This window comes from Corvus cornix, chromosome 6, assembly GCF_000738735.6.
Source record: "Corvus cornix cornix isolate S_Up_H32 chromosome 6, ASM73873v5, whole genome shotgun sequence".
In the NCBI taxonomy this organism is placed as follows: Eukaryota; Metazoa; Chordata; class Aves; order Passeriformes; family Corvidae; genus Corvus; species Corvus cornix.
Window position 1 is genome coordinate 26532630 of NC_046336.1, and position 24644 is coordinate 26557273.

Sequence of the window (24644 nt, forward strand, 5' to 3'; positions counted from 1 at the left end):
GAAACTTTCCTCCATTTGCTGAAGAATTAATAAGCAAAGTGCAATGACGGTTACAATTTAAGAGGCAGGAGCACAGCCCTGGTTGCCTGGAAACAGGAGGATGCCTTTGGAAAGTCACACCAGGCTTGCTTAGGAGAGCAGTTCCAATGTAAAGTGATACCCATCCTTACCTTTTAAAAAACAAGACTTTTCTCATTGCTTTTTATCAAGACTTTAACGAGTTACAAAATTCATTTAATGTTTACCATATATTTCAGTGAGAGGATACATCAAGCAGTCTCCAGGAATTAGAGATGGATCTGAGTAAGGGTCCCACATCCAAACTTTGAAGAAATTATTCAGATTCTGTAACTCTTTTTCTTTTACTGATGACCAAACCGCTCAGGAGTGATCAAACCTGGGTCAACCAATATAACTAGAGCAAGCAGAAGTTTGGGGGTTTTTGCCAGAAACCATACATCAAGTTGGGCTGAGTTTAAAGCCCATCTTTCATCTTAACCAAGATGATTTAAAGCAGTGTGCATAGAATAAGTTATATGTCTGCAGGAAAACTAATATTAAATCCTTACCAGTTGTGGGAAAACCAAAAATAATCATTTTATTAACATTGCCAATGCACTCAATTTTCAGGCATGCTTTCCATGCATCTTCAGCAGCAAAACCATGTAAATAATATCCCCTGTGCTAAAAAGACCTTCAGAATCCAGACTATATTATGGCCTATGAGTATGACATTTTAATTTAACCAAAGCTGTAAGGCACTGGGTGAGTAGAAAGCTCCTAAGTGTTAATAAAACATTCCAATCACCCTGGGGCTGTGTTCCTGGGCTGCTGGAGCCCAGGTGGAGCACCAGCTCCACTCAGACCAATTACCAGCTCCAGCAGTGCCAGGCTGACCCACACTGTTCTGCCAGCTCTCACCTGTGACCTTTTGGAGGCATGCTGAGCTCTAGGGACACAAACCATCCCCAACAGTCAAAGGGAAAATGGAATTTCTTTGAAATTACCCTCCTGGAGTCAGCTTCACAACAGAGCCCCACCTTTGGGCTGTGAGGACTATTTGAGAAGGAAATGCAGGCATGCCAGGTTTCAGCATCACAGCCCTTTGAATGTGATGACTAACTTGATGAAAGCATCCAGTATTTTACTTAATTTTTGGGTAAAAAAAAATTCAAATCCAACACTTTGTCTCCCTTCAACCATTATTTGTGCCCACTGCAAGTGAATGTGGGAAATGTCTTGCCGTCCACATTGTGTTTTGCAGAGCATTTAGTGTTTCTAGCTTCTGAACAGCAAAAGTAGACACACTAAAAACAGACTTTTTCAGAGTCCCCAGGCATGGATGGAGTTACTTTGTTCAAAAATGAGTTAAAAAAGAAAAAAAAAATCTTTAGAGGGCAGAAGAGGATAGATTCAGGATACCACCTTTATGCCTTACACCCTGAGTCTTTGATAGCTTGAACCTTTCATTACCAGAGTTTCCCTCTGTGTTAAGGTGGAGATAATGCATTTTTCCTGGGACTATTGTGACAGCTAGTGCTTTGCCAATTGCTTTGATGTCTTTGAAGGAAAAAATACTCTATCTGCTTAAATTTAGACTGACAGAACATTGTGAATCAGGTGCAGGTGGCTTTGACCAGATTCCTGTAGAGCCCTTTATTGCATGAGGTATTGCATGAGGTTTTATCAAATGCAGCTTTCCTTTTTTCATTGCTTCCCAAACGATCGTGATGTCCCCCACGATGTGACACTTTTGCTGAGAATTGTTTGTTCTTGCATTACTCCTGTGTGTGCTGAGAAATAGGAATATCTCATGAGAGCCTTTGTGCCCAGTAATTTTATCAGTTCTTATCAGGTTGCAGAGAAAGAAGTGGCAGTAAATTGGATGTCTTACCTTGAAAAGCTTTCAAAAAGAAAACGTGACGTGGTGAATAGATGCCTGGAGGGTAAGGGTTTTTTTCTTCTTGGGTTACAGGAACACAGATGGGTCAATATGACAGAGCTAAGTTAGTATTCATGAGGTGACTCTCCCTTTGCCTTGAGAGCTCACTGTAATGGCTTGAGAAACATGCTCCACTGTGGTGGCTAAATGGCAGGTTGTATCCAGCCTCAGAGGCTGGGGGAATGGGGACAGGTCCTGAATACCAATAAAGTAGGAGCTGATGATTGCTGCAATTTGCCAGGGGCTGTGAAGTGCCTGAGACAGACAGCAAAACCTTCCCTTTTGCTTCTCTTGTGGGTGTTTGTCAGAGTTCATAGAGAATACTGCACAGCAGCTCAGACAGCTAAAGAATTTTCTCATTTCATTGGGTCACATGGCACCAGGCCTCATGGAAAGCACAGGAACCCCTTATCCTGTGACCCCAGCATCCTGGGACCTTAAAATGGTTCCTCCCAAATAAATAAATTAAACTTTGTGTTATCTACCCAAAGGATGAAGGGGAAGTGGGGCGAGGGGGAGTCCCTTGAGTATAGCTGGTTCTCAACAATGGTCTGTTTGTGTAAAATCTGAATGTTAAAATTCTGTGAACATCCAGCTAGATTAAATCCTTTGCCTTATTTGTAAAATGTACTAGGTTAAATGTCTTCATTTTATTATTTTTCCTAACACTTTTCAGTACCATGGGCCAAAACTTCAGCTGGCATAAATGATCATTAGGCATATAACAGCAGCTGAGGCCCAAGAGCTTGTATGGATGGGTTGTTCTGCATTTAGCCTTACATTCCTGGTTGCTTTTCCATGTTGTTTTTGTTGTTGTTCCCAATTTGTTTCCCTGTCTGTGAGATTTCTTCCTCAACATTAAAGAAATAAGCATGTCACATCTATTATGAACAGACTGCTTACCATTTCTTTAGATCCCTGTATTTGGGGCACACACAGCAAATTTGATGCAGCCAGAACTTGGCACATTATGGTTCCTGTGCCATGGCTTATGCTTGCTGAGGCAGCATCCCAGCAGTGCTGGCAGCGAGCGTCTCCGGAGGCAGCATCGATCTCAGCCTGCTTTCTGCACTGTCAGTGCCCAAATCCAGCCTTGCAGCCTGCAGGAAGGCAGGTCTTGCTGTTCTTAAATCGACCTAGCAGGAAGCAGAGGCCAAGAAGAGCCATCAGCCAGCCTGGTCCTGATGTTTGCAGCCTGACCATGGATATATGCCCAACTTCATGAGCTCTATTTGCTGCTGCTTTGCTGATGAAATGCACTGTGACTAGCACAGCCAAAAAGGAGGTAGCTACTCCAAACAAGAAGCAGGCATGTACACACTGGGGTACGTGTACAAATTATGGACTCAGCAGCTGCAGTTTTGTCCGATTTAGATGGAATACACTTGATGATCAGAGAATTCGATAGATTCAGGATTTTGTAATTTGTCTGCTGTTGGGCGAGGCACAGGGGGGGCCAGCATGGAACAGCTCCCTGGACCAGTGCAGCCTGGTCCTTTCCAAGCAGCTTTCCTTATGAAACAGGGGAATAGGAATTGTACCCTAGCTGACATGTGGGGTACTCTACTGGACATAAGCATTCCCCAGGCACTATCATTGCAGTTAAATGTGTTATCATGGCACATGTTTTGCAGGCAGGCGATTTAAGCTTTTTCGTTAATTAATTATTGTTAGGCTGTACTGAGTGAAGAGCCCTTGTTGCTCCAAGCCTGGAGGTAATTACTGAAAGTAGACTTTATAAGGTGAAAAACACTCTGTCTACTCCCAGCTCTTCTGCAATGCCTTCAGCCGTGTTACAGCTGGGGTGACTCACAGGAAAATGCCACAAGACTCCCAGGTGTCTTGTGAGGAAGCTGACGCCAGGTCCGGTGTCACAGGGACACCTGCTGGAGCAAAGCCTCACAACAGCTGGAGACAGAGCCCAGTACCCTGCACCATGGTTATGGTTTGAAATACAACTAAACTCTCATTTAAATGCAACTAAGCTCTCATTATTTTCTTTCCTCAGCTAATTGTACTGCTTTGTGTCTTTGTTAAGTTTCTCAGGCATCAGTACGTATGAGCAGATGATTAAAAATTCTCTTTGATTCACATGCTAACACAGATGACTGACCTTGTGCCGTACTACAGCACTTGTCAAAATGCTGCTTCTGTAAGAGAGTTTCTTGCTGCTGCTGTCTCTGTGAAGAGTCCTGGCTTAGTCCTTAGGGAGGTGTGGGGCTGCACTGTCCCCTCTGACCAGAATGTCATCTGGAGCTGACGCTGCTGCAAAACCTCGAGTGAAGAAGTTGTGTATTTTGTTCTGTCCAGTAAGCAGAGCAGCATATTACTCCTTGCACACTGTTATGTGTTACAAACAACATCCCACACATCCCCTTCCCTGCTGCTCAGGAGCAACCAGTACCCTTAGAAGCAAATGGAAGGAACACACCTTATTCTTCAGGATCACTCTGACAACAAGCTCAATGCCTGTCATGCAGAGCAGGGGACACTCCTTTGTGTGGTGGGTATTTCTATCCCTGTGCTGTGGAGCTGTAGAGATAACAGCTGTTAGTACTGGCTTTAAGAGATTTACTGCTTAAGCATTTAGGAACAGTAAGTCAATCACTTTAAATCACATCTCTAACAAGGAAATCTCATTCTGAATTCAAGTGTTGTAGTTACACCCTTAGGAGAAGTATCATTTGGGGTGCTAAGGGCATAAAGTACAGTTCTTTTCTTATCTTGTCCACTAAGCCAGCACCTTTGATTCACTCTGCTGCACCTGTGGTATAGTATTGATAATTGTGCAATTGATGATACCTGGTCATCATCTCTCAGTGCCTCTAGTGAGTTGTAGGACAAACAAGGGAAGCTGTCATGTTTTCAGTTCCTTCAATACAGGTAAGTTTGCTGATCGTCAGACAATTCACATCCCCATGTACCTGAGTCACTTCTGACTGAGTAGTAATCTCTAAGGTATTTGAATTTGAGGTCCCTTTCTACATGGCTGCTCTCCAGCCACTCTTCTCCCAGTTTATACTTGTGCCTGGTGTTAGTTACTCCATTCTAGATTCCGAATCAGGCATTTTGACTTGTTCAGTTTCATCCCAGAGTTCATTGCACAGTGAATGCCCCAATCTATTTATATCCCCCTGCAAGGCATTTTGAAACTAACTACTAATGCAACATTTTCAAAAAGCATGAGGTTCTGCAAACTACTAATGTCTAATACTGTGATGCAGGAGTTAAAAATGTGGGGTTGTAGTGATTTGAGTTTCTCAAGGAGAACGGCATTGTCTAGGTCAGGTTTCAGTCTCAGTCAATAAAGTCGATGTGCCCAGGAAAAAAACAAAGTCATTTGCTGTTTGCTAAAGAGGAATTTGGTAAAACTCAGCTTCTGCTCTTCCATTCCTGTATTATACCTACAAGGCTGATAGCTGATAATCATGGCCATCATTCTGTGGCAAGAAATGAATGTAGATACGTGTCTATTAATGCACATATATAAAACAGGGGTAAAATCTAGCATGTGTTAACTACTGTGAGGTCTCTCTTCTCCTCCTGTAGTATGTAGCTTTCATCCATACTGTAGATCAGGGATGGAGAGGCCCTTTATACCACGGAGTTCTGGAAACACAGCTCCTCAGTGCTCAGATGATGACTATCAATCATTATAACTTAGATTAGCTCTCAAGTCCATGCAAAGACAAATCTCTCCACTCTTCTTTCTTGTCACCACTATTGATGGCCATCAGTCAGAAGTTTCACTTCCTTTGATAATGTCATTTTAGATGGTTGTTTCAAGCTTTTATGATGCAGAATCTCTCATGGAAAATGACAGGTGATACAGTTCTATAGTACAGATGCTGAACTGGAATCCTGGAAACAAATGTTTTGCACAGTACTTTCTCACTACTACCAGAATCCATCTAGGCAAAACTGGATTCTGTGATGTACTAATATTTTTGTTCTGAAGTAATGTATCTATTTACTATATATATATATATTCAGTACAGGAAACTGTCTGCCTTTAGTACTGCTGCTAAATACAGCAGCATGTTCAACAACTGCAGAACCCAAAGTCCTATTTATCAGCAGGTAACCAAGCAGAGGAGCTCAGAGCCATAGCTGGCAGACCAGGCATCACCTCACATCTGTAACTGGAAAAATTCCTGTGGTTTTGCAAATAAGCAGCTTTGGGCAGTGTAGAGACTTGCAGAGCTCATGACTGACATCAATTCACTGGCTTGTGTCTCTCCCAGTACAGCAGCAACACGCACAGTACATGTAGCTGTGTGAGCAGTGAATCCAGGGAACCTTCTACTGGTGCTCATAACAGGCACCTCTGGCACAAATAATTTCACATCCTTTGCTCATTCAGAGCACTAGGACATACTCCCACAAATTTCATACAGTGTTTGTACCAGATTTCCCTTGCAGGACATCCAATAATATGCTGTGTGTGTATATACACTGTGTGTACATATATATAACTACGCAGAGCTCGCAGAGCTTTCCCCATGTCTTTGGAGTCTGTTGAGCATGTGTCTGCAGTAATTCTCTGTAGGTTATGCTTTAAACCTGCATCTGGAATGGCTGCACAGCTCAGACAGTGCTTGCTGTTCCCTGACTTTCCCTTCTCCCTTCTGCCATTGTGGGCTCAGTTGACTGGAAAGTGGCTGTACCCTCTGTAGTGTCAGTCTGATTCAAGCAGTAAACCCTCTCTAATGTGCGGGGTAATTGTTTTTTCTGTAAGGTGATCACAGATAATTTGGCCTGCCGTGTTTCCAGAGGTGAAAATCAGCTCTCATAAGCTACGGTGTCACGTTCTGCATGTTTTCAATAGTCCCTTTCCAAACTGGCAGAGTTCATAGTGTTCATCTACAGCACTTGTTTCAAGTATCAACAAATGCAGTTCCAAGAGTACGATCTCCTTATCACCAGCTTGGGAAAGTGAATGTAGTATGCACTTGCCTTGCCTTTGGCTTTCCTCAGGAAGGATCCTTGCACTAATTGTGAACACACAGTATCCAGACATGCTTGATCAAGCAATGGGAAGGTTACTGGTCTCATTCACATTTTTCAGGAGTGCAGTTGGTTTGCTAGGGACTTTACCAAAGTACAGGTGGGAAGTAAAGACTGAGAAATTTACTTCAGCAAGTGATGCTGCAGAAGTAAGCTAGGCATGCCTGTAGCTGGTGGTAATGTATACAGATATACCTGGAGAAATTTGCCCATGAGGAAGGCAGGGTCACTGATGTTTTGGGGTTTTTTATCTCAGAAGAGCTGAGCAGATAAGGTGCTACACTTCACCAATCTGTTGGTAGAAAATTTCACGGTTAGTACAGAGAAGCTGTCACTAAGATAGAGGATGAGGGCATTCCATTCCTTTGTTTGGGCTGGCTCATGGTGGCTTTGGGCAGAGAAAGAGCATGGCTGAGAGTAGCAGCAACTCAGTGTCATCCTTCTCCCAACTGCAGGAAGTCAAATGCATTTCTGTGGGATGAGCTCTCACTTGCTGAGCAAGGTCAGCCCTGCCAAGATCGAGCCCCTGAGCTCTCCATCTGCAGAGAAGTGCTTTTACTGATGATACTAAAAAGATGTCCAGATGCTCTTCCTGTTTTGCATTTTCAGGCTGCTGCCAAACCAACTGGGAAGCCATATTGTACAGATGAGGCAAGTCATCTTCTGTATAAATTTGTGTGCAATTCATAGCCCATGCCTTTATTTTCCAGCAAACTTTCTTTTAAAGGTCAAACCAGAAATTTTGGAAGGTATTTTGTCTCTCTCAGGGACAAAATGCAGCTTCAGTTATAATACCCAGTTGCTTACATGAAGTGTTAAACTGGATCCTACTGGAGAAGAAATGTTCAGCAGGAGAGAGTTTAAAAGTAATTAGTAACAGTAAAAAAGGTAGCTTTAGTACAAGTCCAAAGTACTGCATAATAATGATTAACTGGAGGGATAATATGTAAGTGGAGAAAAGAACAGTTAATTTATCAAGATAAACAGTAAGATAGTTAAAATTAAAGGAAATAGAGGAAGACATAATTAAAATCCAGTATTGTTAGATATAAAACCACACTTTGCAGGAGCTAGATATTTATTTTTTAATAGAACCCAACTGAGCAATCAAGGGAATGCAAGGTATTGGTAAAGAGCTCCTCAAAGAACAGTGAAGCATCAGTGTAAAGGTATCCTTTAGGAGACATTTAATCTGCGTGTAAACAAAATTGTTTTGCTTCTATTTTGCCATCAGCATAGAAAATTGCAGTATGTCTCTATTTGTCTGCATCTTTATAACCTCTAACAGGAGGCAAATGGAGAATAAGAATGTGATGCTGGCATAAGTCAGAAGTAAGGAATTTTTAGTGCATTCAGTCTTACATGTGTGAAACTCATACCAGAGTGATAGATAAAAGATACACAAAATGCCCTGTAGAAAAGCAACAAATGTTACTGTGTTGCAAGAAGGCAAGCAAAGGAGCTGGGAAATAAAGGGGATGTGAAATATGGAACCAGCTCCTCTGTCCTCCATCAGAGTTTTGCTTTTTTGTTTTCTTCATTTGGGTTATTTTATTTGTTTTTTAGCATTTTACTATTAAACAGAACTGGATTGCTAATAAGATAGTGTGGTCCAGAATTTTGGTGATGGGGAAGCAAGCAAAGTTGGGCCTCTTTATAGACATGTGCTTTTTACCCTGACTCTTAACAGAAGTATATTTGTGAGTATAAACATCTTTGATTTTTATACTCTCAAAATGGGCTGGGAACTACAGGAATTATCAGACCCACTTCATGGCCTAAGAAAGATGACTTGAGTGAAATTAGATGGTTTATCTGGGATTACTCTGCCAGCCAATGGCACAAGGAAGAATGGTAGATTCATTTTCTGTCCTACCATTGACGTTGTGCTGTGGTGACAAGCATTCAGATTTCAGATATTCATTGCAGTCTTAGAGATTCCACCTCCTGTTTCTCCTGAGATTGTCTGGTGGAGGCTTCAGATTTGCCAAAAAAAATTGATTATTGCCAAGAGACTGAGCTGGGTGAGGAAGTTGGGTGACGAGAACCCATGGCCTTCACAGGAAACTTCCAGCAGAGCAACCAGCATCTCTGCAAATACCTGATTTTCTACAGGGTGATCCTCTGTAAGGTGTTTTTTAAATGATCGAGACATTAAGGAGGGGCAAATATGATCCACAAATGGGACCACATGTCCAGGGAGTCTCAGAGGTGTATTTGTCATAACTATGTTCGTGGTTAGCTAGAGGAGAAGAGAGAAGATGATGTAGAACAGAAAGAAAACTCCCCAGTGGCCGCTTCTTTGTTTGTTTAAGTACCACCAGCCATGCATCATTTGACTGCAACCACTCTGTAAAGGCAAAAGACATAAAAATATGTGTCTTTTCTAAGAGTGTTTCTACTCTCTTTCATCTGGCAGCCTGCCCTAGTAATGTTTCCAAGGCAGAACGTCAATGGGAAGCTGAAAACTATCCAGAATTTGGGTTTTATACAGTTCTAACATTTAGCATTCAATAAGATATATCAAAGGGCAAATGCTACCATAATTTTTTTAATACTGTGGATCCCACTGAAAAGAAAATAATTTTTCCCTGGGTAAAAAAAATCTTTCCAAACCCTGTTTCACTGCAGCAGGAATTGCCATAATGGGACTGAAGCTGATTAAAATCTATAGCAGGTGACAGGTTTGAGAAGGAATAGTGTTTTCATAATTTAAAAATAATAATGCAGAGCTTTTCTGCTTTGGATGCTAATATGTGTCAGCAGCAAGGTAAGAGATGTCTTGGAAAGTGCTTTTTCTGTAGATGAAATGTATTGTAAGAAAACACGTTTCCCCATGTTGCAAGAAAAAGTGAAAGATGGGCACTGAAATACCATTTACATTTATATATCACCTTTCATTCTGAAAGAGGAACAGCTGTTTAGAGATTACCCTGGATAGAGAAACCCCTTCACCCACCCCAGAAATGCAGTCACCCTCAAGAGAGGGATGTAGCAGGTGTTTAACAGTGTATGGCACAATAGTGTGAACAAAAACATTCTGCCAGGTGAAACATACTGGGGAGTTATATGCAGGCAAGGATCCTGTGTGCAGGCTAAAACTAAGCCTGGGGTTTGAATTAAGGAAAAATTGGATCCAGGTTGTGCTCACGTTTTCAGCCTGTGACTAAACATGGTAATGCTTAAATGCAAAGTCATTGATCTTATTTTAGTTTACTCACATCCACTTTTTTCTGTGCAGCACAGTGAGTCTCCCCTCTCAAAAGAGAAGCTGCCAGGCTCTAACAATGAGAGCACCACTGAACCAGATGCTAGAAGTGGAGCAGTAGAATTCAAGATGTAATCAGGGACCATGTCACTGGAAAGGTCATCCACTTGCTACTCTGTGTTTCCTTCCACTTCCTTTTCCCCCTCTTTCATATCCCATTATATCTCCTTCTTAAATGGGTTCTTACTGCGTTTCATGGAGGTTGGCAGAGATTCTTTTTATAGTGTTAAGTCACCTAAATGGGATATCTGGGTATCTTCCTCATGTTGGGTACTCCCAGACAGGACAGACATCATGAAAAAGATCTGGTACCTGCTCAACAGACCCATCAGAACAGATGTTTCGAGCATTCATTGTGCTGGGTTGCTTAGGACAAAATCTTGCAGACCATGGTCTGTTGTTTTGGCCACCAGTATGTAGTTTTGCTGCTTCTTCTGTAGAGGTAAAGCACCAGATATTTGGAGCAGGATGTGAATTTCAGCTGGAAATAACAGATATTTCTTACAATAAAAGGCATCTGAGATGTTTTAGAATTATTTGTGTACATGATACTGCTTGGTATATTCCAAGCAATCCCATAAAAATCCTGCTATATTAAAGTGCCTGGCTAATGGGAAAGACAGTTTTATCCTCAGATAGCCTCTGGCTGCCTGGGACTAGTGAGGGCTGACTTGCAGGTGGGCATCAGGTTTTAGCCACAGCTTTCTTTGTTCCCAGAACTGAGGACTGCAGGAACCTGACACAGTAACTTGCTGCTCCTACTTTTTATTCCTAAAGGAGATATTACTATTCTTCCACACATTGGAACACCGAAAGACAGATAAGGAGCTGCAGTTCTGAGAAGGTCTGTTCTGAAAAGGATTGCAGTCAAATGGCAGCAATGTGATAAACTTGGCAATTTTTTCTTTTTATGTAATCAATTTCCATATCTCCTAAGTTAGTTGCCAGTTCCAGTAATGGAAAACTAATTTGCACTGATGTCCCAACTTTGTGGATCTTCATGTGTGCACACACTGAAATTCTCAGCAAACACCCATGTTGGAAACAACTTTTAAAAGTCATAGGGAATCAATGGTGCAATCAGGAACAGACAGAAGCCCTGACTTATTTGTTACTTTCCTGGTGTGCTCTTAGCTGATGGATGCCTGCAACCTCAATTAACTCGTTCCCTATCCTAACTGCTTTCTTCAGAGAGCTGCATATTTAGTCTTTCTTAACTCTGCTTTAGTACACAACAAATGTAATCAAATTCAAGCTACTATCTAGAAAAGGAAAGAATGAAATGAAATGAAAATTACAGCTAGGACTCAATTTACAGTAATTTGTGATGTTAACTGCTGTGCTTACTGTCGTCCAAGATGTGGCCCTTGCTCCAAGAAATTGAAAGCTCTTTTTTTTGGCATTTTAGCTCTAGTAGGAATAAATATAACACCTGGAGGTAAGGAGTTTTCAAATAGTTCAAGAATATTTATGTTTTTTAAATCCAGTTCTGGAAGGTAGAATGCATGCAGCAAATAGGTGAAAGAAGTGTTAGAGCTTCTTCCCAAAGTTCTTACCTTTCTTTAACCACAGATGGATGTTTCCTTGCTTTGGCATAACTCTGACAAATGACATATAAAATGTCTGTTCATTCACCTTATTGACATCACTACCTGCTCTGAAAATTCTCTCTGGGGAGGGGGAGAGAGGAGGGAAAGGAGTCCCAGCTCTTTTCAGCAGTAGACACAGCATTGGTGGTGGTGTGGTTGTCAGCATCGCAAGTGACTGATCCAGAGCTAATAAAAGGGCAAAATTCCTTCCCCCTCCTTCCCAGGAATTCTGGGCCCAATCACAATGATAAAATATCCACTCTACAAAAGAAAACTTTTATATTTTTCATGACAAACTGTGCCAAATTATGGTTGGAAGCTTAATGTCTTCCCTAGTGGTAATGTCTGGGAGAAATTTCTGTGCTTTCAGTGATGAAGTGAGGTAATGAAACTCATGCCATGCAGTAGCTCTAAACCAAATTGGGGGTGATAGGTAAACTGCTCTCTTTCTTGAATGCTACCTGCTACTTTCTGTTCAGCTAATGGTCAGGAATGTCCGTGACTATTATAGAAATGTCCTTATTTTTAATTCCTCCTATATAAAACTACAGAAATTTTGTCAGCCTGCATTTCTCATCTGTTCATGTGAGTGGGTTTGGGCTTGTTTTGTTTTCTCCGCAGAAGTGCTGCTGCATCTTACAGACTAAAGTGAATTTTTACCCCAGCAACACCAAGGAGGCAATTTTGGATTTAATTCAAAATATGAAATATGAGTTTCTAGGAACAGAATGAAGATAGGAGTTTGAATGCTTTCTTGAGTTCTCTCCAGCTCAAAAAACCTTAAAAAACCCACTTGACAAGGAGGTAAATTACCAAATCTAGTCTGAAACAAACATTTGTTGCTACAAGTAACTACTACTTATATGATTTTAATTCTTACAAAATTTATTCTGCAATTTATTCTGCTCTTCCTCATTAACCCAATGATTAATGCCTTTCCAACACTACCAAATCAAACTTCCATTTGGCCAAAATTTCCATTGATGAATACAGGACTGAGATCAGGAAAATTACTACGAAAAACACAGAATACATATTAATACTGATGGTGATTGTTTATTATTAATGTTGTTGTTGGTTTTCTTTTTATTATTATTATCCTGTGACATTAGGTCACTATAAACTTGCATATGTCCTTGCTGTATTAAGAGAGATTCATGATTTATATGTGGGGTGTTTGACAACTGTAAAAGCAGATTAATCCACCTCTGGTTACTTGTTTTATTAGAAGAAGTGCTCAAGCTAATGTGAGGAGAGGTTATTTCTTTTACTGGTAAGAAGCATCAAGGAAGAACAGTGCCATTATAAGAGTGATAAACCAACTGTTTATCCTTTACAACTACCATCTAACTGTAAATTGTACCTTTTTTCCTATGCTATACTTTTAAAGATGGAGGTAAGCGTTTAAGGATTACTCACATGTGACTGACAGAAGCTTTCATTGCAGGTTGCAAAGCCATATGGTCAAAATGACCAGAACACTTCTAGAACAGTCTCATTCAATGTTGAACAAACTCATCTGGCATGTGAGAGAGTCCTCAATGAGTGGTAACACTTCTGGCATGTATTGTTCAGTGTTGGTTTACAGTGGTAGGAGTCCTAAAAGTAGCCTATTGACAAACCTCCTCTTTGTAAGGAAAAAAAAAGCCCCATCAGATCTTACTAGATTTTTCTTTTCTTTTTTTTTTTTTTGCCTGATGAATGTCTGAATGGTTTTGAAAGTTCTCTACTGGTAAGATGGCAGTTCTTCTTTCCTAAACCTCTAAGAAAACACTGATGGCTTTCTGAAAATCTTTGCTATGTGTTAATATAGAACACATTCCAGTAGTTGCCTCAGTGCCTGTGCCCAGGAGATGTCAATGGGGGCCAGAGACACAGAGTTCTTGCAAAATGAGGGTTATCAACAGTGAGGTGGTCATGCTGCAGAGGAGGAAGAAAAGTCTATTATTTTATTAGGTGAGATTTTCCTTTTCCCAGATTAGCAATCTGTCATTTCATAAAATACAGCAGTCAGACCAAGTGTCCAGTGTGTCATCTTGGAATATCAGTCTGCTCTAAGGCAACTCATGGGTGGATCCTTTGTGGTCTCTCTAAGCAACTGGTAATAATTGCTTAGTAAATGCTATAGGTACACTGAAGAGCATGCAAATAATTCTCCACAATCAGCAAAGAGTGCCTGAACCATACCTGAAAGCACAGTAATTCTCTGATGATGGCTTTCAGAAGGCACTGCTGCTGCCTGGGGTCCTCCTTTAACTGAGTTGAATTTTACTGCTAGTTAAAAGGTCTGGCTTTTCATTGCAATCCTTACACACTGGAAGCCAGCACAGAGGATCCTGAAGTGTTCTATGACTTCAGAAAGCAGGAGAACTACCACTGACTTGCAGAATATGTGCTTGCTTCTTTTCTGGACCAAATAAAATCATTTTTACACTTGTATAGCACTTACCAGGTGTCAACCTCAAGCTGAAGGAGCTTTAGCAAGCTCACACCCAGCAAGGAAGGGGTAAAAATGGTAGGAAGAGCATGCAGATGGCCTGAGTGCAATCAGCTGCCACACTCAGAACTGTCCTTTCATCTTTGGTTTTCTGAAGGTGGAAATTGTTGTCAGCAAACATGAAAAATCTACTAAACCTGAGTGTAGCAAATTGAGGGCCTTTTAATTTGTGAGGAAGAGAATGAGAAAAGGATCATGGTCTTCTCTTTTCAAACTCATGGATAGTACTGCACTGCTGAGGCTGTGGGTCAGCTCTAGGGCAATTTGGGAGAGCTGGCTGTGGGCAGGATCTGCCAGTAAACTTTGGCCTAGGATCACTGCACATTTGTAACCTGTAATCACATCGTCAGCACGGTATTAGACATGTTTGCTTTCATGATGCACTACCTTTCTTAGGCAATATACCATTTCTCAGTCGTGTGACTTTGTCTCCAAGGCAGCTGAAACTGGAGATTTACACAGTGATTCTGCAGAGGAGAGTAAATCAAAGAGGGAGAAGAAAAACTCAGGATTTCTCTGGCAGCTTGATGAAATGCATGTTAAGACTAAAACTAAACTTAAGAATATCTCATTGCCTGGTTGGTTTTACAGGCACTAGCAAAGTATAACCTCTTTCTCCATTTTGCTTAGTTTAGGTTTTCCTGGCAGTTCCCTCATTTCTGGTTGACCAAAATGTTGCTCCTGCTTGTTTTGTATCATGGAAGCACCTCTTCCATGTAGGCAGTAAAATAAATAGCAATTTTTGCATCTCACAGCATAGAATTCTTCTTGAAACAATATTTTTACAGTTAAATTTCACTTTGCTTGACTCTGCGAATATATCAGGTCTCCAAAATCAGGTGTGCATCTTACCAGTATTTTATAGAGAATCCTGAGGGATCCTGGTAGAGTTCAGGATGGAATTAGCCTCATTCTTTTACCTAAGCAATTAATAATTCATTTGGTGGTACTTACTGTGTATTCCTTCTACCCTCAAGATAGAAGTCAACATTTCTTTAAGGCTTCAGGCTGGCTTTCAAAATACCTGCTACAATGATAATGCAGCCCTGTTAGTTAGGTCCTGGCTCCAGCAGTACACAGGGGTTTTTTCTCACCAAGTGGGACTTGAGCAGTTCTGGAGCAAGCTGGCGCCGGCTGCCCAGCAGGTAAGGGGTGGGCACATGCAGAGCAGTTGGAGCACACTGCAAAACTGCTGAAATACAACCTTCCCTGAAGGCAAAGTTAGCTGGTTTTGGCACTGAATATTTCTAATCTATTGCCTGGGTTTTCTTTTTTATAGCACATCTTTTATCTGTTTTCCGAGGGAAAAATAATGTATGTAAGGTTGGTGGGGATCCAGTCTATCTTTCCAACCTGCATGAAAGATCACAATTTTTTTGCTGTTTACTTTTTAAAAGAAAAATATTTTAAAATAGTGACTCTGACTTACAGGGTGTAAAGTTTAAGATTAAACATGCAAGAAGCATCATACCCAGTACCCAGGCTGCTGCAAGTTAAGAGGAATGTGTTGGTTCATCGTGCAGAGAGGTGCAGGAGCCCTTGGAAAGTGTGGAGATCCCACAGCAAGTTCCTCGCTGCCACCACCAGGGGCCAAGCTTGGGACACCAGAGAGTGGTGGCTGGGTGAGCCCTTGGGGACTTCAGGCAGCCAGCATTGACTTAGATTTTATGGCATACGCTTTGTGACACGGCTTGGCACTGGTAAGCCAAGGGCTGGTGAAGTGCAAAGCTGGCTGTAAGCATTGAGCTGCAGCTCAAGACATGCCTGCTTTGGGGTCTTCCAGGATCTGTAAATTTGTGGTACTTAAGAATTGGACTCGATGGTCCTTGTGGTCCCTTCCAGCTCGGAATATTCTGTGATGCTGTTGGGCACAGCAGTAATGCTCAGTAGGACACACCCCCGGGTTTGATGCTACCTCCCTGCTGAAAACACTGGTCTCAAAGCACTTGGCAAAGCTTCCAGCTTGGTGGAGTCTGGCAGGCAGGAAGGAGGGGGAGAAGCACTGCAATCCCAAACCCATCAACAAGCAGTTAAGGTCCAAGGAGAGTACTTTAAAATCCAAGGTGAAAAAAACATTGCAGTGCTGTATTACATGACTAATAAAGCAGACAAACATCATCAAACACCCACAATACATTTATAGGCTTTATTTTGAGTTTTGTAAAGCGGATTAGAGACATTTTATTCATTAAGGAGATAAAACCCCCTTTTCTGGAACTCAAGTGTTTTATTTAAAAAGTTCGAGGTAGTGAAAGAACCATAAACAGAGCAGTGAAATGGTCAGAGAAAAAAAAAGTCAGTTGTGTAAACTGCTTTAAAAAGAGCAAGGGCTTAAATCCCTTTTTAATGGATTAATGCATTATTTAAAAAAAGACAGATTATGTACAGGGATGGAAAAAAACCCATGAGCCTTTGAGTTCTCTCTTGTCTTTCTTTCCTACTTACTGCAGTTTGTCTCCCAGTAGCATTTCGAAGCAGTGAGACTGAGGCCCCTGTGAGTGCCATAAAGAAGCACTCCTAAACTGGAGAAGCATCACTTGGATGAAAATCTTGATGGAAAAGTCAAAGTGAGGGTGGGGAAAAGGGAAATAGAGCCTTGTGTTTAAAATGGGCATGATGGTTACAGGAAAGACTAATGTGAAATTGTAGAGCTTGAAGCAACCCCTTTTGTTTTGATGGCTACTATGGGCAGGGCTACTGGGAATAACCTTGTTGTCTTATTATTTACTCCATTTCCATGTCATGTTTTCTCTCTTCTGCAGTTTCCTCCACTCTATCCCTCCCTTGCTCTGCAGTTTTTCTTTCCCTGGCTGGCTGTCCTTCCCTCCTGTCTCTTTGGTTTCCTGTCTGTAGCACTCCCTGCACTTTCCCTTCAGAAGCTGTCAGCCTTTTTCTATTCTACTGCCTCCTCACCATCCGCCCTCTCCATAGCATCTCTTTAGAATTATTTGCTGGTTTTGGAATAGGGCTTATAAAATAAATGACATTTATAACCTGAGCACATGAGTAATTTGCTAAAGGTCTTAATTACCTGCCAAAAAGAAAGCTAATCAGGAAGATTCACTAGGGATTAATTGTGTTGGGAAACCTGGGAAATTTTTTCCATTTTCTGCACCCGATTGGACCTTCCAAATGAACCAGTAGATGCCTTTTCAGCAGGCATGAGAAATTGTAGTTTACAAGAGATTTGTGTTAGAAACAAGGCACCTTTTTTTTCTTTTATTTAACTGAGGGCACAGAGATATGTGCCTACAGCCATGTTACTGCTTTGAGAAGCATTTGTTGCAAAAGTTGCAGGACTGTCTGTAACACGTTGCAGCAGAGTTAGACCACGCACAGATTTTTGACAGCACACCCATGGGTTATGCCATACCAAGATACTCTTCCCCATGAATAGGATCTCTGAGCAACTACCGTCCTTAGAAGCTACTTTTGGGGAGCAGAGCAGGTAAGATGCAGATCCAAAATGACATTATAGGGCTTTCCTCAACCCATGAGCCCTGCAAGTGTGGATGTGACCATCCTAACAAAAGATAGCTCTGTAATTACTTCCCACCAACCCTTCTTGGTGAAAGATTTCATCCTCATTTCAGTGTTGAAACCATTTCCTTTCACATGCATGTTAAAAATAGATGGAAGCCAGGATATTGAGCTGGTGCCCTTGACAAGCAATTTTTAAATTTTTAACAGGGTAGTATTATTAATCATCGAGAAAGAGAGGATGAGCATGAGATTTCTAGAGTGTTTTCCTGCTCTACAGCACAGGCTCTTTCTGAACAAATCACTAAATCTCCTAGTCCCTGTATGACCATCCTTCAAAACGGAAATGAAGCATTCCCTTTTCCATTTTATGTGCCTTGTGTACTTAAGCTGTAAACTTGTTGAAAAATAGTCTGGCTATTGTCACTCCCTCATTGTGTACCTCACTTTTGCAGTGCAAAGGGGAAACTGAGTTAGAATAAGGAAAATCAAACCATCTGAATATTATTCCTTTTTTGTTTCACTTTTAATCTTCCTGTTAAAATGGTCTCAAGCCTTCCTCCTGAAGTCTGTGAATTTAAAAGAAAAGCACAGGCTCTCACAGCTCTCTCCAGTAAGGAGGAAAGACTCTGGTCCCTATGTAAACTGGAATTAAACCACAGATATGACTGTTGATCATCCTGCTTCTTTTGCAAAGCAGGTTTATTTTGGCTATTTTTTGCAATTATTCCCAGGGATCTTCTATTTCAGGACACAAACATATGCCAGCTCAATGGTCCTTCAGTTTACTTTTGTCTTCCTGCAAGGTAACCATTCATCCGTGGAGTAATTTCTTTAAATGAGGCATTTTAATCCAAATTGCCAGTTAATACCTGCAGGGTCAGCTTCCCTCCCAATCAGCTCTGGAAATTAAGGGAAGCTTCTAAACCTGCTGTAAAGTTTTGCTTGCAGATATTCTGAAGGATTTTTGAAACACTGAGAAAAATTAGTAGGACAAGCTCTGAACCTTCAGACAAAATGCAAAACTGTAGGGGGAAAAAAAGTCAAGTGTCAAATTAACTTTGTGTCCCAGTCTCTCAGGTTGTGTGGGTCTGGGTTCAGTTCTGAAGGACTCTGTAAGCAAAAACGAGGCTGCAGTCTCACTGCACTGCACTTGTTCATTGATGTAGAGTGAGCAGTGTTATGCTGTTCTGTGCTTCTTCCTCTTGAACTGATTCTCCCATTGTTATCTGCAGTGCTGTAAAGCTGAATGACCACTCCACTTCTAATTTTGTGTGTTTATATAAAGGCAACTACTGTAGTCTCCAGTTTAACTTGAAGGGAACAGGGCAAGGATCTGTCAGATTATGTCTGTGCAAGGGTATTTCCTTCAAAAACCTAAGGCAGACAGTCAGAGCACTACCCAAGCAGCCTTCCATATCAAAGTACCTATGGAATTTGAGGGGAAACTACACCCTGTGTATTTACATAGCTTTGACTTATTAGTAAATACTAATGGATCCCAAGTGCACAAAAAAAAAATCTCAACTAGAAAAATCATGCTGGTCTTCTATTACATCTTCCACTGGAGTTGCAACTGAATCAATAGGTTCCTCTCCGAAAATCAGAATGTAGGGTCATTAGAGCCAAGTCTGATAATTCTTCTAGATGGTGGTGGCTGTCCCTATGCAGTATTGAAGGAGAGGAAAAGCATATGGACACAAGCCAAGCTCAAATAAACTAGCTAAATCCATGTCCTACCTCTGTTGGATCTCTTGGCTTCTGTAACCTGCAAATTGGAGAGAAAGCTTCTGAACTTTTTAAGGTTTTAAGCTTGCAGTCCCACAAAAATCCTGTCCATTCCCCCTGCTATTTCCCACTCTGTACAACCTCTTCTGCACGCCTGCAGATGCAGTTTAGCAGCCAGCTAAATTAAAGCACTAATACAGAGAAGAATTAAACAAGAAAAACAACACCTTTAATTAAAAACGCTGTAAGTTACCAACCAGTGCTGTAAAATTAAAAATGTCAGTAATTTTAATTGTTCCCTAGTCATTCATTCATGGCTTGTTCCTTTTAGCTTTATTATTAAAGGAAAAATATAGCTACCTGTTGATAACCACTGCATAGTCTCAAGACTTTCTACACCCTTAGATGGAGGGGATTTAAAGCTGCTTATATTTTCTTATAAATAGTACAAACCATGTCACAATGCTGTTCCATTTATTGGATGCAACCTTTAAGCAATCTGTCCATAACTGCACTAGAAAATGTTCAGAGCAATTTGCCAGGCACCTATGTGGACAATAAGTATCCTGAATAACATGATTGTTGTATTCTGAGCACCAGTAATGAGCAGAGCACTGAGTGTTCCTGCTTTTAAAGCAAAATGTAATTGTTCCTGTAATACTTGCATTTGAAAGAACATCTGAGTGTTTTTACTGATGATAAATTATTATTGTGTTTCGACTTTGAAATTGTGCAATTATGTAACGCAACTGTGAGGAAGAAATGGGTTAAAGCGAATTGTAATTACACTCGATTTTGAAAAAAAATCTCATCATATGTTTTCTGTCAGCCCAATTAATTTAGCTGCAGTTGTACAAATTCTGCTTTCTAAGATGGCATTTAGGCTCAGGGTGGTTAAGAGTTGATTGTAGTTGTGCTTAGAGTTTTGCACAATATGGAAGTACTGCTTAACCCATTCAAACTTTCACAGATATTTCAGCAGGTTCTGGCTTTCGTTCACTCTTTTTCTCCTCTACAAATATAATTTCACTTACAGTACCTGTGTAGATGATTGAGACAGCCCACTCTGATATATATGATTCAATCAGTCCAAATTAAAATCTACCATCCCTTGTTGGGTGTCTTCTCCAGCAGCTCTAGCTGATGATGGCTAGTAGAGAATTCTTAATTGCCCTCTTTTAAGCCTTCCTTACTATATTTTACTGTGAAAAATACCAGTCCTGCCTTTTATTTAAACTTTAATTAGACATAATTTGATATTGGTTACTTCTAGAATCTGCAGGTTCTTATTCTGTAAGATCTTAAAAGATATGGCCTGCTGTGTGCCTCCTAATAATTGACATGCTTTCTTCTAAGTTCTGCCCTTCTCTTTGTATTTTTGTTTGCTACAACGCCATTAGCTTTGTTCTCAACAAATACATTATTCCCAAAACTGCTGCTGCAAAGTTTTTTTTGTCCAATCCATCAGCTGAGTATGTTCTATTTCCCTTTGCATCCTGATTCCATCTTCCCTAGGCTGCAATTCCTATGTGGCATTCAGAGATCCTCTCTGCACCCATCCAGTGCTTAAAGTCCGGTTCCTACTTCAGAATAATCATTAGTCCACATATTAGATTTCTAAACAAGTATATTCATACCTTCTGCTATCGACAGGCCTTGGGAGGAATCCCTCATAATCTTCTGCTGTTTTGCCTCATTATTTGCCTTCAGGTGCTTCTTTCAAGCCAGTGATGCGCTTTGTGTTGGAAATGGCAAGATCCATTTTCACCTGGGGGCAAGCTACACATTTACCTCTCGAGGTGGCATGAGCACAGGCAGTTCCCATGGTTCAGCTAATGTGCTGGAAATCTCCCCTCCAGCTTTTCTCACAGTAACTTGCTCATGAACCACACCACCAAGCTTCACCTGTCAGCTTCCCGTTTGCTTTGAGCGGGACTGATTTCTCTTGCTCTCCCTCAGTTCACACACTGCAGTAGAATATTAAACTGAAATGAGCTTTCTGTGCAGTTAATTGTTGTGCCATAATGTTTCTTTTCAATTTTTATCATAAAATTTTTTCTCTAAATAAAATCTTAAAGGGAAAGGTACAAAGTAAGCCCAAATGCTTTCAATTGCTGAAGCAAGGAGTCTGTAGTGAAGCTTCTGCTTAACAAAGTGGAAAATAAGAAAGCATGTTTTATTCCATCATTTATTAAAATTAAGGGAATGAGGGCCTCATTTGCTTAAAAATTGTCTATTAGTATTCACCTGGTGGCAAGCAGCCTTAATCTTACACCATTAAAGAAAACAGAAGCTCATTAAATAGTAATTCTTTTTAATAGTGACAGGAGCTTGGGTTTGAGCAGCACTGCTCTAAGTTCCCATGTAAATTGTTCATGATGATCACCAATGAGAGAATTTTTTGTACCTCTCCCCATTCCCAAGAGCTTTCATTCCATCTGTAATCACTTATGAATGCCAGACAGGGAAAGAACGTTGCATCAAGGGAAAAACCTTTCACTGTCAGACTTATGATGTTACAGAACAGGAAAGAAGCCATTGGATACAAAGCAGGGGAAGTAATTCTTGAACAAGGGAGGAGTGTTCCGAGAGACACAAGAGCTTTGGGGGTCTTGGAATGTTCTTAGCTTTTGGCCAGTACTGCTGTGGTTTTGAAACAGGAGAAGGCATATTGAATTTTTCTGCTTTGACAGCTGCTGTTTGACCTCTCATTAACAGACTTACCACCTGTTATCACCTATCATCCTGTTGATTATCTCTCTCTGGCCATTGCTATGTTTTCCCTTCCTCCAAAGGATTTAGTCATTAATGCCACCTCGTTTCTGTGTAGGCCAGTTGTCAGCACTACCTGACTATTCATGTATTAAAGCCCTACAGTAATGGACAGGGTGCTCTGATGCTCATTTCAAATCCATAGCTGAAATTCCCATTCCACTCAGAATGTTATAAAATGTCCTTTGCTCTCATTAAAGTCCTCAGCTGTTCCACTGCTTTGCGTGGCACAAATCACTACCTTCACTTCATGCAGCTGAGCTGCTTGTGGCTCTTCTGATGAACAACTTCAGGCCGTGTGGCCCTATTCCTTATTAACATTATTCTGTTCTCTCCCACACCATTCCTGTGCTAGGGATGTCTCTGGGCCAGGCATTGTTTGTTTGGGGTATGTGTGTGGGAAGATTGCTTAATGCTGCTCCTTAGACATGCTTAATTCAATTACTGCCAGATTTTCTAGGCCTCTTGACATTGCTATATATAGCTCTTTAGTAATAATATTATCAATTATTTAAATTTTAATTTGTGCTTGCATTAATTACATGATCCTTTACTGCAAGGGGAAAGAGATCTCGCTTTCCACAATTATATGACCATGGTTTGTCCTCAGAGGCCTAAGTTTTATTTAGCATCAAATGGAATCATTGCTAATACTCATCAAATAGCCATTATCCTATGGGTATGCTTCTGTGGGTCCTTGCTGTCTGAAGACATAGCTTCTCCGAGAAGTTATTAAAGGTTTATCTCACTGGACTGGCCTTCAGTGGATGGGAGCTGACACACTCCTAAACTCTGTCCAAGGCAGTCTTGTTCTCCCTGCTGCCAGTCCCAATGCAGGTGCTGCTGGGATCCCTGGCAGCAAAGCTGCTGGTTGTTTATTCTATAATAGACAGAGCTTCTGTCTGACTCCTTACACACACCCCATCATCTTGCTCAGGCTGCTTGAATGGCTGGGGGAAGGTCCTGGGGGATTATGTGCTTACTTGTTTCACAGATCCTCGGAAAGATCCTTCCAGGAAACCAAAATCTCATGTCAGCACACTGAAAGCAGGAGCTGAACTCTGGTTGTGCTTGCCAGATGAGACAGCTGGCTGAGAATGGTTTGTGAGAAGATTGGAAGAAGGTTAGCATGACATCCTCGTAATGGCCCTTGTTAGCTCTTCTGTACTTCACTCTCTGTTGCAGACTGCAAATAGGTTCTTACAGTTAGGATTTGCATCAGCATTCATACTTCTGCTGTGTTATTACCTACTACAGTTGCTCTGGGTGAAAAAATCTTCCTCTGTGTTTAGCACTTGCTGTTACAAGAGGTAGATTAGTTCCCTGTCATGTGCAGCAGCAAATACTGTGGCCAAGTGCAATGTACACATTTTCACTAAGTGTGCTGTGAATGTTCCTGTACTGTATAAACCCTGGGTTTGTTACAGCGTACATGCTGTGGGCATTCCTTCCTGTGATTCTATCAAGCCAGTGGTTTTTTGTCTGGTGAGGGTTTTTTCCAGCAGTCATAGGGTTTTTTGGGATAAAGATTTTGATTCCCTCCTTTCTTTCTGCCACCAAGTTTTTAACTCCAACGGTTTATTGGATGTTCACTGTTTTTTCTTTTGTTTGCTTCTTTGCAGTTGGAAAATGGGAATCTGCCCACAGATAAAGCAGCAGGGAAAATTAATGTTGCATCACATTTTCTCTGCACAGAGCACAGTAAGTAAAATGTTACCCATAGAGGATTAAAACCTGATGGAAGAAAGGATTTTGTCACCTCAGATCAGAGAAGCAGTGCAATTCGTTCTGCCCGGGTTGCCCTCCTGCCTACAATGTGCTATTTCACTGAAGCAAGCACCTGTCAGTTCAGTGCTGAACAGAGAACAGCTTTTTGGTGTAACTGAACTAAGGTGAAAAATTAAAAATAATTGCAATTACAGCTACTCTGTTGGTTTGGGGAGAAATATGAAGGGTGGATTTACTGGGGTGAGCAGTAAAGGAGCTGTATCTCTTCCCTTCTATTCCTTGTCATTCCTTAACCCCTGGACTTCATCCCTGAACAGCCACATCGTACAAGCAGCATTTGTTGGCAACCTTTTGTCAGCCTTACCAACACACCCCCCAGGAGTGACTGATCCATGGTGCTTCTCCCAAATTCTTGACATCCCATCTCTGTGATGTCCTGTAATGTCATGCCTCATCCACGGAGCTGTTCATTTCCATTACCCGGCTGCTTAATCGATTTATAAGAAAATAAAAACAAATTGTCTTTTTTCATATTTCACAATGATAGTCATAATGGTAGTCCTGATGATAGTCTCTTCTGGAAGCCAAAACCAAACTCTTCTTGTTACAAAAACACATGTAATTTTTATGGCT

The 24644-nt window shown here is 41.1% G+C and overlaps 1 long non-coding RNA gene across 1 annotated transcript in view; it reads left to right on the plus strand.

Annotated features, from left to right (window-relative positions):
• The window catches only part of LOC120410189, a 149039-nt gene extending 125052 nt beyond the window's left edge, over positions 1 to 23987 (plus strand). The window contains exon 4 of the long non-coding RNA XR_005602146.1: positions 23906 to 23987. This is a non-coding gene — a long non-coding RNA (uncharacterized LOC120410189). The remainder of the gene's footprint in view (positions 1 to 23905) is intronic.
• The last annotated feature ends 657 nt before the right edge of the window (positions 23988 to 24644 follow it).